Raw genomic sequence first — 13,776 nt, 5'->3', positions numbered from 1 at the left:
ATAAAAAAAAAGGAAGATGAGACAGGCTTGGCACAGCCAATAATATAGTTGTAAAAAAGTCAACAAACTTTTAGATTCCTTAATACATGAGTGTCATGAATTGTGATCAACTAGTTAGCTTATCAGCAAAATTATATGGACAAGGGAACTAAGTTATTTTAAAAATTGTTCTAAAGTGCCCAAAGCTCTCACTTAGATGAACATTTTTCTCTTATGAGCTTGAATAAAGATAAACCTGAAGATTCCTGAGAGTGATCAGAATTCTGTAATGATCCACCTCAAGACAAGGGTATCCAAGTTTACTTATTAAAAGTGATACTAGAACAATGCATATTTACAAAATGCATTTTACTCTTTATGTATTTGGAATGTTACCATTGAGCCCTAATGTGTGCATGTTATTACTTTTAATGCTTCTAAATAAAAGATAGCATTATTTCCATTTCTTTACCTGAATCAAGCAAGTTTCACTTACCTCCTCTAATTTTTTTTTTTTTAAACAAGAAACACAGTTCTTGAAATGGGAACAGAACACTAGGCTAAATTCTCTTCTCACAGCACTGTCCTTAAGGCCCCTAGGTTTCTATTGTGATAATTCTCACTTCAGGATGTTCTGGGATTCTAATTGTTTTGAAGCAAGTCATCAGTTTAATTTAACATAGAATCTTAGACTCTGAATTGGGAGGGACACTAGGGGACGTCCAGTTCAATGGTTCATTTAAGGCAAGTATCCCTTTTACCAAAGACCTGACAGATGATTATCTAGCTTGCTTGAATGGTCTGGATTATACCACGTCCCCTTCCCAGTCATGATGCACGCCAGTCCATTGTTAGAAAAGGCATCCCTTTACTGAGCAGACATCAGCTTCCCTGTTAGATCTACCCATTTGTAAGACTCTTGTATATTTTTATAAGATGCCTTTGACTTAGACTCGATGTCTTTATTTAATCTTTCCTTCCAAGTAAATAAATGCTAGTTTAAATTTATTTCATGATTAAAACCACAAAGTTCTACAAATATGGATTCTAACAGATTGAAATCCATGTGGTTCTTGTCTATATAGATGCTTGAATTTGCTTCAGAGAAAAACATCCTTGCTGATAGCCTGTTATTGTTGCTGAAATATCATTATTTCTGTCAGTATTAGGCTTCCTTTTGTATATGGAACTAAGGGGTAAAATCAGAGCAGGCATTATATTCATAACACTATATTAGGCCCCAGGTACCAAGTAATGAAACGGGAAGTATAGTCTTTGACCTCAAGAAACTTACATATGGATAGAGGTGTTCAAGCTATAAAAATCTCATGTTTTGTATCTACCAAGTTAACTTCTTTCCCTGGTTCAAACTCCTGAGTGGTAAAATTGGAATCTTATAACTAAAAGGAACTTTTCAGGTCACTGAGTCCATTTTTATAGCCAAGATGGAAGAGATGTGAGACATGACTGAAGACATGACTTAGGGACAGGGCACTGTCTTTGGCCTCAAGAAGTTCATATGCTAATGGAAGAGACATATAAACATATGTACTCATTCATATATACCTATATGTGATATTTGTGGATATATACATATGTATATCATATATACATAGTAGATGGAAGATCATCTCAGAAAACAGACAGCAGTAGCAGCAGGAAACTAAAAAGGCTTCTTTCAGAAGGAGGGATTTGAGTAAATTTTAAAGGAAGTCAGGGCAGCTAAGAGATGGAGGAGAGAGGGAGACCATTCTAAGAATGGGAAATAGGCAGTTCAAAGGCATGGGGTTGCGTGAAGGAATGTTATATTATTAAGCAGGCCACCTGAGCAGGATTGCAGAGTGCCCAGAAGGAAGGAAAATATTGGCTTACTTTTTTTCTGTGTGTATCCCCAGCACTTAGCACAGTACATAGTATTTAATAAAAACAAGAAGCTTTAGAATGTATTCATTCTTTAGTTTATAAATATGTGAAGATTGGAAATGCAAATACAAATTTTGTATTGAAATTTCATTGTTGGTGATAAAGAAATTATGACTGTTTTCTAATACATTAGCAGGGAAGAATGAACTGTCTTTACATGGTGAGGCTAGATGCAGGAATTCTGCTAACTCCTCAGGACCAGCAGAACAAATCCTGGGAGCCTGCTACTTCAGCATCTTTGCCAAGAAAGCCCCCAGTCTCAGTAAGGCCAGTACAACTGAGCGATACAATTCAACACGTATTTGTTAAAGTGCCTCCTAGGCAGGTAATGGTCAATGTGCCAGGGGAGAGGATATTTATAATCTTGATCTGTCAATTTCCTTTTTCTCAAATTATAATTTATTTCTTGGTAAAGGCCTTTGTTATTGCCCAGTTCAGTTCAGTTCAGTTAATTTCCAACTTAAATACATTACTAGACAATTTTCCTGGAAATAAACAACTGCTCTGTTTTGTACCCTTTACAATGAGATTCAGCTTAAGCCCTATTCATCTCTAGTGTCAAGAGAGAGAAGTACAAAGACGTCAAAATAAAACAACTCTGTACAATTCTTCACAGAAAAAAAAATCCAAAACAAACAAAAAAAATAGGAGAGTGAGTGGAGTCAGACTTCAAAGTAAGAGCTTGTTCTCTGACCCCAGAGGGCTATCAGAGTCTGGTGGTGGTGAGGAACACTGCTTTACATGGGGAAGTTCAGAGTACATCTGCTTAGGGGTCAAATGGGAAAATTGGCCTTGCTCTTGATAGAGCAAAGAAACATGTGATAACTACATTATAGATACTAAAGACATACTTTGAAATTGGCACCTATTGTTCTGGAGCTCATGTTTCACATCTGCTAATATTTAAATAAGTCTTGTGAAATTGACTTTAATCATATTATTCAATAGGCACTGACTTGCTAAAGATTAAGGACGCGCCAGTAACTGTGAAGACAATCTTGGAAAGAGGATCCCCTTGGACTTGGTTGGAGAATAAACAAAGTCTGTCATTACTAGGGCGCTTTTTAGGTACTCAGGAAATCTTTGGAGTGAGTTCTCAAGTCCCATTTAGTAAGGTCCCTTTGTGTGAATCTTATCTATCAGAAAAAAAAAAGTGGTGGGAATGGGGAGAAAAGGAAAAGGGTGAAAGAGAAACAAGCTAAAAGGGGGAGAGGGAAGCTGTATATGCTTATCACGAAGACTACAGTTTAAAATTTAGAAAATTCAGACAGTCATTTGAATATTTGTTTTATGCTTTCCTAATTATTCAGAATGGTAGAATATTCCAAAATAAGCTATTTTTGTAGGTTTCATCTTTTATGGGATTCTGACGTGTAGAACATTTGAAAGGACTGATTATTCTTAGTGTAGAATTCTGGGGAAGGTTTGGTGACCCCTCCCTCAGTTGACTGTCAGAGGTGACAAAGAAATGTTTTACCATGAAAAGACATCTTCCTCTTAGTTCCTTTTGGTCTCCTACTCAAAGTGTCTATAATTTTTCAAACTACAAACTTTATTATTACAGAGTCTAATCGTAAATCCCAATAGAAAGAGATATATTTTTAAGTTTGGTTAGAGTAAGATGGCTAATTGATTTCAATGTTGACTTGAAACTGATGGACAGAAAGGTGCTTTTAAATGAAAGAAAGGTTGTTAGGTTTCCAGGGCCAGGATACCTAATTAAAAGAGAACAGTTTGCTCTAAAGGGAATTTTGCTTTTCTTAACATGATTTTACAGGCAATTTTACTTCTCCATCTTCATGGATGTTTTGTTTCCAGAATACTTGCTCTGCTTTGAATTTGGGACATTTGCTGTGTTTACCCAGAAAGATTGGCATCTGGAATGGATACCTCTAGACCATTTTTTGACTAAATAGAATTCTAGTACTATGTTTCATTTTCAGGGATCTCAGCCAGTTGTTATTCAGTCTTTTTTTAGTCATGCCCAACTCTTTGTGACCCCATTTGGGTTTTATTTTTTTGACAAAGATACTGGAGTGGTTTGCCATTTCCTTCTCCAGCTCATTTTACAGATGAAGAACTAAAGCAAATGTGCTGAAATGACTTGCCCAGGTCACACAGCTAGTAAGTGTCTGAGAATGGATTTGAACCCAGGACGATAAATCTTCCTGATTCCAAACCCAGTATTCTATCTACTGGGCCAACTAGCTGCCCTAATCTCAGCCAGGAGTGACATTCAGGTGGCAATTGGGGTACAGCATGGGGTAATGGACAGAAAGCTGGTCTTAGAAGTCATTAAGACCTGTTTTCAGGTACTCCTTGCACTGATACTGCTTCTATGACCCTGGGAAAAGCTCATAATCTCTCAGTGCCCCCAGGTAATTCTTTAAGACAATATGTTGCAGAGAAGGTGCTTACTATGTATTGACAGGGAATCAGCTCATGGTGGAGCTCCTTTTACCAATGAAGTCACAGACCCAATCCCTAATTAACCCATAGTATTTCCAAAGGAAGTGAAAATGACTTTTTCTTTAAATTTCAAGAAAAGTAAATATTTATTTTTAACTTTTAAAAATTTTGAGTTCCAAAGTTTCCCTTCCTCCTACTGCTTTCCTTACCCACTGAGGAAGCAAGTGATGAAAACATATATAAAGAAACTTTTTTTTAAAAAAATATGCTTCAGTTTGCACTCAGAGTTCATCAGTTCTCTGTGAAGGTAGACAGCACTTTTTAAATCATGAATCCTTTGGAATTGTCCTGAATCATTGTATAGATCAGAGTAGCCAAGTCTTTCACAGTTGGTTGTCATTAAAACTGCTGCTTCTATGCACAATGATTTCCCAGTTCTTTTCACTTCACTTTACATCAGTTTATAAAGGTCTTGCCATATTTTTCTGAAACTAATGCCCTCATCATTTCTTATAATGCAATAGTACTCCATTACAATCATATGCCCATATGCCATAGCTAGGGCAGTTAGGTGGTGCAGTGGATAGAGCACCAGTACAGGAGTCAGGAGGACCTGAGTTCAAATCTCACCTCAAACACTTGACACTCACTGACTGTGTGACCTTGGGCAAGTTACTTAACCCCAATTGCCTCATCCTGGGTTATCTTCAGTCATCCTGATGAATATCTGGTCACTGGATTCAGATGGCTCTTGAGGAGAAGTGAGGCTGATGACCTGCACAGCCCTCCCTCACTCAAAACAAAGTCAAGTGCAAGTCATGTCATTATTTCTCTGATGGCATGATCTTCTTTGGCAATGAAGGATGAACACACACACACATGCCCATTTGTTCAGCTGGTTCTGTAATTGATAAGAATCTCCTCAACTTCAAATTCTTTGCTACCACAAAAAGAGCTGCTATAAATATTTTTTTGCACATATAGGCACTTTTCCTTTTTCTTTGATCCATCTGAGATACAGATCTAATAGTGAGATTGTGGGCTCAAAGAATCTGCACAACTTTATAGTCCTTTGGGCATATTTTCTGATTGTTCTCCAGAATGACTGGACCAATTCATTGCGCCACCAGCAGTTCATTAGTGTACCTATTTTTCCCACCTCCCCTCCAGCATTGATCATTTTTGATAGGTATGAAGCAATACTTCAGAGTTGTTTTAACTGGGCTTTCTTTAATCAAGAGTCATTTAGAGCATTTTTTTCATGTGACTATAAATAGCTTTGTTTTCTTCTTCTGAAAAAAATATCCTTTGATCATTTATCACTTGGGGAAAAGTTACTATTTTTATGCATTTGAATCAGTTCTGTACTCACTTTATATTTGAGAAATGGGCCTTTTATCAGAGAAACTTATTGTAAACATTTTATATTACTTCATTGTCTATGGTACCCTTCAGCATAATGTAGTTTCCCTGATTGTCTCTTTTAATTAGGCCTATTTCTGCTTTTGCTTTGTCTAAAATCATGATTGCTACCCCTGCATTTTTTACTTGAACTGAAGCATATTAGATTCTGTTCCATTCCTTTATTTTAACTCTGTGCATGTCTTTCTGTTTCAAATATGTCTCTTGTATACAACGTATTGATAGATTCTGGTTTCTCGTCCATTCTAACATCTGCTTCTGTTTTATATATAAGCCCATCTCATTCACATTCACATTTGTGATTACTGTTTATTTACCTCCATTCCATTTTTTGTCTCCCTCTCTTCCTTGCCTCTCTCTTCCTTTCCCTCTTTCCCTCGTCTCCTTTCTCCCCTTCCCTTCTCCTTCTCCTAATTCTATTTTACTTTCAGCAACTGACTTGCTTAATCTGCCCGTCCATTTTATCATCCCCTCTGCCTTTTTTCTTGTCCCTTTCCAATCCTGTTTCCTCTCTGGTTAAGTTACATTTCTGTACACTACTGAGTGCGTGCATGCATGTGTGCATGCGTGTGTGTGTGTGTGTGTGTGTGTGTGTTCATTCTTCTCACTTTGAACCAATTTTAATAAAAGTGAAATTCAAGAATTGCTCATCACCCCATGTGCATTTCTCCCTCTATTATAGAAGCTCTTCCTTGTGTACATCTTCTATGTGAGAATTTCTTTATTTTAACTCTCTCCCTTCTCCCAATCCTCCTCTTTCTCAGCCTTTTTTATTGTTATTTGGAGATCATTCCAATGTAATTGACTCATACCCATATCTTCTCTCTGTGTAAATTCCTTTTAACTGCCCTAATAATGATAAAACTCTTAAGAGTTACATGTATCATCTTCTCATATAAGAATGTAAATACTTTAACTTTATTGTATCCCTTATGATTAATCTTTCATGTTCACCTTTTTATGATTGCCTTGATTTTTTGGTTTGAATATCAGATTTTCTATTCAGTTCTAGACTTTTCATCAGGAATACTTGAAAATCCTCTATTTTATTAAGTATTAATTTTTCCCTTGAAGGATTATAGTTTTGCTGGGTAGGTAATTCTTGGTTGTAAGTCTAACTCCTTTGCCTTCTGGAATATCATATTCCAACCCACTACTTCTTTAACATGAAAGTCACTAAATCTTGTATGATCCTGACTGACTGCAGGATATTTGAATTATTTCTTTATAGCTGGTTGAAGTATTTTCTCTTTGATCTGAGAGTTCTATGATTTGGCTATAATATTCCTGGGAGTTTTCATTTTGGAATCTCTTTCAGGAGGTGATCAGTTGATTCTTTAAATTTCTATTTTTCTCTCTGTATCTAAAATGTCAGGTAAATTTTCCTTAATAATTTCTTGAAAAATGATATCTAGACTATTTCTATGGTCATGGCTTTCAGGCAGTCAAATAATTCTTAAATTATCTGTCCTCAATATATTTTCTAGGTCATTTGTTTTTCCAGTGAGATATTTCCATTTTTCTCCTTTTCTTCATTCTTTTGACTTTGTTTTGTTGTTTCTTGATGTGTTGTGGAGTCATTAGCTTCCACTTGCCCAATCTTAATTTTGAAGAAATTATTTTCTTCATTGTGTACCTCCTTTTTGATTTGGCCAATTCTGCTTTTTAAGGAGCTCTTCTTTTCAGTGAATTTTTGTGTCTCTTTCACCATTAGACCAATTCTGTTTTTAAAGTGTTACTTTCTTCAACATTTTTTTTGCCTCTTTTACCAAGCTGTTATTTTTATTTTCAAGATTTTCTTATTTCACCCTCCCCCAATTTCTCCTCCCCCAATATTTCCTCTACAACTCTTATCTCTTTCTTTAACTCTTCTAAGAATTCTTGTTATGGTTGGGTTCAGTCAGCATTTCTATTTGAAGCTTTGTTTGTAGCTATTTTCATATCACTCTCTTTTTCTGAGTTTGTCTTGATATTCCCTGACACCATAGCAACTTTTTATGGTCAAATTCTTGTTTTGTGGTTTGGTCATTTTTTAGCCTATTTCTTGGCTTCAAACTTTATCTTAAAGTTAGACTCTGCTTACCTGAGAATGAGAAGGCACTGTTCCAAAATCCAGGGTTTTTTTGGTGCTCTTTTCAGAGTTAGTTCTGATGGTCTGCAAGTTTTCAGTGTTTCCAAGGTGGTATTATCCTGGGGAAGATGTGGTTACTGATCTCTTGGTCTACACTCTGGTCTTTACCCAGGTAGGGCCCTTGGTCCCCTATAGCTGTACATGCTAATACTCTGTTTTCATTTGGAACTGTGACAAGGGCTCCTGCTCCCTTACAACTGACCCCCAACCTTCTTCTCTGCCTTAGAACTGTGACCCAGAAGTCTCACTATCTCAAACTTCTCTTGCCAATCTCTTAAGTTTTCTTAGGCCAGAAAAATGTCTCATTCTGACCTTTTGTTGACTTTGTCACTCCAAAATTTTATTTAAGGCATTATATTAAAATTGTTTTGAGGGAAATTTGAAAAAATTGAACTGGGTGGCTGTCTCTAATCCACTGTCTTGTCTCTCCTTCATGATTCTTTAGGAATAACATCTGAGGCTTGACCCTTTAAGCAAGACTGTTTAAGATCATGATGATATGTGGAAATTACATCAAAGGATACAATACAGTCTTTAAGGCCAGGTTTCTACTAGACAAGTGAGTGGATAATGAAATATTTAGATAACTGCAGCAAAAACAGTAAACTTGAACTTCATTGTCTGGATATTTCAAGAGTAATTTTTTTTTTTTAAGGGAAGTTTCCATTAGCAGCTAGTTAAGTCTCTCAAGTATCAATTTCCACTTTATATAGCCAGGGAACTCATAGCCCTGAGGCCAGATGTGACCTTTTAAGTCCTTAGGTGTGGCCTTTTGACTGAGTCCAAATTTTACACCACAAATCCTTTCATTAAGGGGATTTGTTTATGAAGTTTGGATTCAGTCAAAGTGTTGCACTTGAGGACCTGGAGGGCCACATCTGGCCTTGAGGCACAGGTTCTACACCCCTGGTATAGACAGTACTTAAAAATGAACCTAGGTGTCCTATAATGTGAAATCCACAGTCAGTATTTGTGCAATTCAGGCTTAGTCTTTTGTGAGGTTTAGCTACAAATAACAAACTTTTTCTATCCAGCATGCATTTTTAGTGTTGTTTCTACATTTGCTTCTCAAGTGTATTCTTCAATTTCCAGTATTTTTATAGTTAGCCAGCTTTTTCTTTTACGCATGTATTCGTATTCCTTTTCTTAATAATTTTTAAAAACTTCACACACAGTTATATGGAGCTAAATTAAGATTATAGTACAAGGTGTTGAAGGTTTAGTCAGGTCACACATTCCATCTGTGCTAAGTGCTGAAATGAAAAGTATTAATTGGATAGAAAAACCAAGTGTTCATATGTTGCTATACAGTTCCAAATTTGCTAGGTAATTTGGTGTATTAACCACTTAATTTTCTATGTGTGAATATCACAAGTAAGTGTTGTCATAGCCACATTCATGTGGCCCATAAATCATCAGACTAAGTTGGTTGAAGAATTAAAAATCAGACCTGAGAAAATCATCCCAAATAGACAAGACTTGGAATGGATTACTCAACAGGCTTTTATTTTCCTCTGTAACTTCTGGAATTTTACTGCTTAGGGGAATCTGGGAGTTGTTAAGCTAATATCTGGGGCCATGTGGTTGGCCATGGCCTGAATAAATTTTTTTTTATCATGTATTCTGTAATTTCTTTATTGCAGTACTGATTTTCAAATATTCAAACATATTGATTAATCATGTCTTGAGGTCATAATGAATTTTATGAAGAAAACTTGATGTTTACAACAGAAATGATTTAATTGAATTTAGTAAACATCAGCACCCATAATTTGCTTATTAAACAGCAAAAGCATGAAAAAATACAGTCCCTTCCCTGAGATCAAGAGGTTCTAGTCAATTGGGGGAAGGTGTGTACAGAAATAAATGAGAGAAGAGGAATAATTAATGTAATATCACCAAAAGTGAGAATCCCTCAAAAAATTCTTGGAGAATTTGAGAAAGAAGAGGTAATTTTTAGTGCAAAGGCTGGAGAGAGAGAAAATTTCATAGAACAGGAAAAGCAAGTTGGGTCTTGAAGGAAGAAAAGTATCTCAGCAATCAGCGATGTGGAGAGAGAATATATTTGATGTAGAGAGGAGAATGCAAAGTAGAACTGAAGAATGGTCATCAGGCTGGAACACAGAGTATGGAAAGGGGAATGGTGTTAATTAGGTCTGGAAAGGGAAAAGAGAACAAGATTATAGAGAACCTTAAATATCTACAGAATTTTTATTTTAATCCATTGTACAATAAGGTATTATTAAAAGCTTGTGTTTTGTGAAGTCTATTTTGGCACCTATATGAAGGTCATATTGGAGAAAGGAAAAACTGGAAGCAGGAAGAACAATTTGGGGGCATTTAATGATAGTCCATATGAGAGATGATGATGGTCAAGAGTAGTGTAATAGAAGTGTGAGGCAGGGAGAGGGTGCAGATATGAGAAATCTCAGGCCACAATTGACCAACCATGGTAAATGATTGGAGAGTAAGTGAGGGAAACAAAAGTGGGACTCTGAAATTTAAAATTTGGATGACAATGGGAAAAAGGAATGGTGGTGACATTGCCAAAACAGGGAACTTGAGAGGAAGGAGAATGATAATGAGTTTATCTTAGGATATGTTGAATTTGAGGTTAGCACATTACTCCTTCATGGAGATCTTGATCGTATCATTGAAAGCTTAAAACTCAGGCCTGAGATTGGGACTGGATATATAGATTTAGGGGGTATTCAAATAATAGTAGTCACTGAAATCATGAAAGTGGATGAGGTCACTGAAAAAGAGAAAAATATGTGTGTATGTCTGTCTGTCTATCTATATATCGTGTATGTGTGTGTGTGTGTGTGTATGTAGAAAGAGAGAAACAAAAGAGATGATGAAAATATAGTATGATGGGCAGTGGCAAATCAGAAGATAAAAGCCTCACATAAGGAAGAAATGGGCAGTTATGTCAAGCGCTACCTAGGGGTCAAGAGGAAAGATGACTGGTTAAGAAGCTATGCAACTTGGCAATTTGGGAATTAGAAATATGTGGGAACACAGCTGAGGAAATTTGATTGAGGGAGGCCAAAAACATTATAAACTATAAAGAATTTACACCTTTATATAATGAACTTTTTCTTGGAGAAAAGAATTTGTGTGTGCTTGAAATAGCAGTCACCAATTAACATTGCAAAATTGGAATAAATTATGTATTTTTAAATTATTTTAATCAGCAAAATATATGTTTTCTCCCTCCTTTCTATCTCTACCCACGAACTGAGAAAAGTAGGAAAAAAAACTCTGTAAGATATATGCATAATCAAATAAAACAAATTACCATATTGACCATGTCCAAACAAATATGTCTCAATCTGAGTCAATCACCTCTGAGAAACGTGTAGCATATTTTCATCATAAGTCCTCTGGAATTTAGATTGTTCATTGCTTCAAACTTGTTTGTCTTTACACTATTGTTAATGTTATATAAATTGTTTTTACTGTTTCTACTCCCTTAACTCTATTAATTTTCACTTTAACAATGCATACTTGTCTTTCCAGGTTTCTCTGAAATGATCCCCATCACTATTTCTTATAACACAGCAGTATCCTATCACATTTATATACTGTAAATTTTTCAGCCATTCCCAATTGATGAGTATGCCCTCAGTTTCTAGTTCTTTGCCACCATAAAAAAAGCTATTTTTGTACATCCTTAGAATTTGTTTTGCTTAGGACTAATCCCTCCTTTAGTCTAAACTCTCCCTTATTCCCTCCCTCTCTTCTACTCTTTTCCTCCTGTTTCTCTGTTGAATGAAATATATTTCTGTCCTTTACTGTAACTTTGCGTATTCTTCCTTCCTTTGAACAGCTTAGATGAGAATGAAATTCAAGTGCTATCTGCTCCATTCTTTCTCCTTGTTTATATAAACTCCAACTTACACACTCTAATTATATAAGATAATTTTCCCCATCCTTCCTCAACCTTTCTCCCCCTAGTGTAATCCTCCTGACCTCCATTTTGATTCTTCTTTTATGATCGTCAAAATAGACCTATTACCAGAATGAAACCATTCTCAGTTTTATATCTAATTAGATCCCCTCTATGATATCTCATGATGATAGGGTTCAGAAAGGACACATGTATCATCTCCCCATTTTAGGATGTAAACAATTCTATCCTTGTTTAGTATTTTATGATTATTCCCTTATGTTTGTCTTGACTCCTACATTTGCACTTCAGAGTTCCTATGCCACTTTGGTACTTGTAAGACCTCTATTTTTTCACCTTGTAGGATTATGGCACATTTTATTGGGTAAATTTTTCTGAGTTGTAGGCTTATATCTTTTCTGAAAAGTTATATTCCAAGCTGTCCACTTTTTAATAGCAGTGGCTGCTAAATCATGTGTAACCCAGACTATGACACTTCTGTGCTTGAATTCTTTCTTTCTGGCTACTTAAATTATTTTTCATTAAACTGGAAGTTAGAGATTTTGGCTAAAGTCTTACAGGGAGTTTTCATTTATAAGTTTCTTTCAGGTGTGGATTTTTTTTTCTATTTCCACTTTGCCCTCTGGTTTTACAAGAGCTGGTCAATGTTCTTTTGTTATTTCTTCAAAGAGAGTGTTGAGGCTCTTTTTTGACCACTGCTTATAGGATAGTCCAGTAATTATTAAATTACTGTTTCTTAAACTCTTTTCCAAGTCAGTCGTCTTTGGTATGAGATAACCTTACATTTTCTTCTATTTTCCAGCCTTTTGACTGCTTTAGTATTGCTTACCTGAAAGAGTCATCAATTTCTGTTTGACCCATTCTAATTTTGATTGGGTAAACTTATGCCAAGCTGTTAATTCTAGTTCCATTTCTTTTTTCCATAGCTATCATTTCCTTTCTACTTTTTTTTTTTTTTTTTTTTTACTGTTCTCATGTCATTTATATATAAAAAAAAAATTCAACTCTTTAAAAAAATTTCACTTCATCTCCTTCAGGAAGTCTGGTTGAATTTCTGCCCAAACTATATTTTCCTTTGAATCATTCTGTGTTGATATTTTGGAGTTACTGTCTGGGTTTTTGTCTCAATTGTCCTTGTCACCATAATAGTTTCAACGGTGCAATCTTTTTGCCCCCACTTGTTTGTTGTTTCAGCCTATTTCCTGTCTTTGGTTTTTTTTTTCTTTTAGTTTGGTTTAGAGTCTGCATGCTTTTTGGAAGAAATCTTTAGAATGAGTTTGTCCATTCTTGGGTCCTTCTCCTGCTTTCTTGAGGTTATGAAATGTTATGTTATTCCATAACCTAAGGGACAAATCAGACAGGACACCTGCAAGGTTTCAGTGCTCTTAAAGTGGTGTGATCCAGGGTAAAGTTTGATCACTGTTCTTCTAGTCTGAACTCTGCAAAGCTCCTTACCTTGTTTTAAGTCTAAACAATATGCCTACTGACTTAACGTGGTTGAAATTCAAGTAGATTACTGCTGGTTGCAGCCACTAGCATCCAACTGGAAAGTTCATATAATTTAGAATAATAGAATTATAATTTTCTCTTAGGGCTACCACTCCTTCCCTGGTTATTCAACAAGCTTCAGACAGGAACTGAAGGTTGCAACTGAGATTCTGGATTCCACACCACACAGATGTTGCTTGGTTCTGAACTTTATTTTTGTTGAATCCACAGCATGGAATCCATGACCACTTTTCACTCTGGACGATCACCCCTAGGTACAGGTCACTTCTAAAGTCTGTCTTTAAACTGTGACTCAGACATGGGTAGTAAATAATAAAGCTGCCATTTGGCGCTTATTCCTACATTCTGCACAAATTTAGGCTACTCTGCAATAGATTTGGGCTAGCTTCTTATACTGGGACAGGGTCATAGCTCTCTATAATTTTTTGAAAGCCTCTGCAAAAATGTTCCTAGCTTTTATCCTGTCCCCAAAATTGATCTTCCTGAAAAA

General features: G+C 35.9%; 1 protein-coding gene across 2 annotated transcripts in view; it reads left to right on the top strand.

Annotated features, from left to right (window-relative positions):
• UNC13C (unc-13 homolog C) overlaps window positions 1–13,776 on the top strand; it is a 769,865-nt gene that overhangs the window by 122,243 nt on the left and 633,846 nt on the right. The window contains exon 1 of one of the 2 annotated variants that reach the window (XM_072616137.1): window positions 8,314–8,423. The exons of the other annotated variant lie outside the window; for it this stretch is intronic. The gene's annotated coding sequence lies outside the window, so the exon portion shown is untranslated. Of the gene's footprint in view, window positions 1–8,313; window positions 8,424–13,776 lie in introns of those variants that run through there. 2 annotated transcript variants of the gene reach the window in all.

The sequence above is a fragment of the Notamacropus eugenii genome, chromosome 1, assembly GCF_028372415.1.
Source record: "Notamacropus eugenii isolate mMacEug1 chromosome 1, mMacEug1.pri_v2, whole genome shotgun sequence".
In the NCBI taxonomy this organism is placed as follows: domain Eukaryota; kingdom Metazoa; phylum Chordata; class Mammalia; order Diprotodontia; family Macropodidae; genus Notamacropus; species Notamacropus eugenii.
Note: the sequence above shows the minus strand (reverse complement) of the source record. Positions and strands in the feature narration are given on the sequence as shown.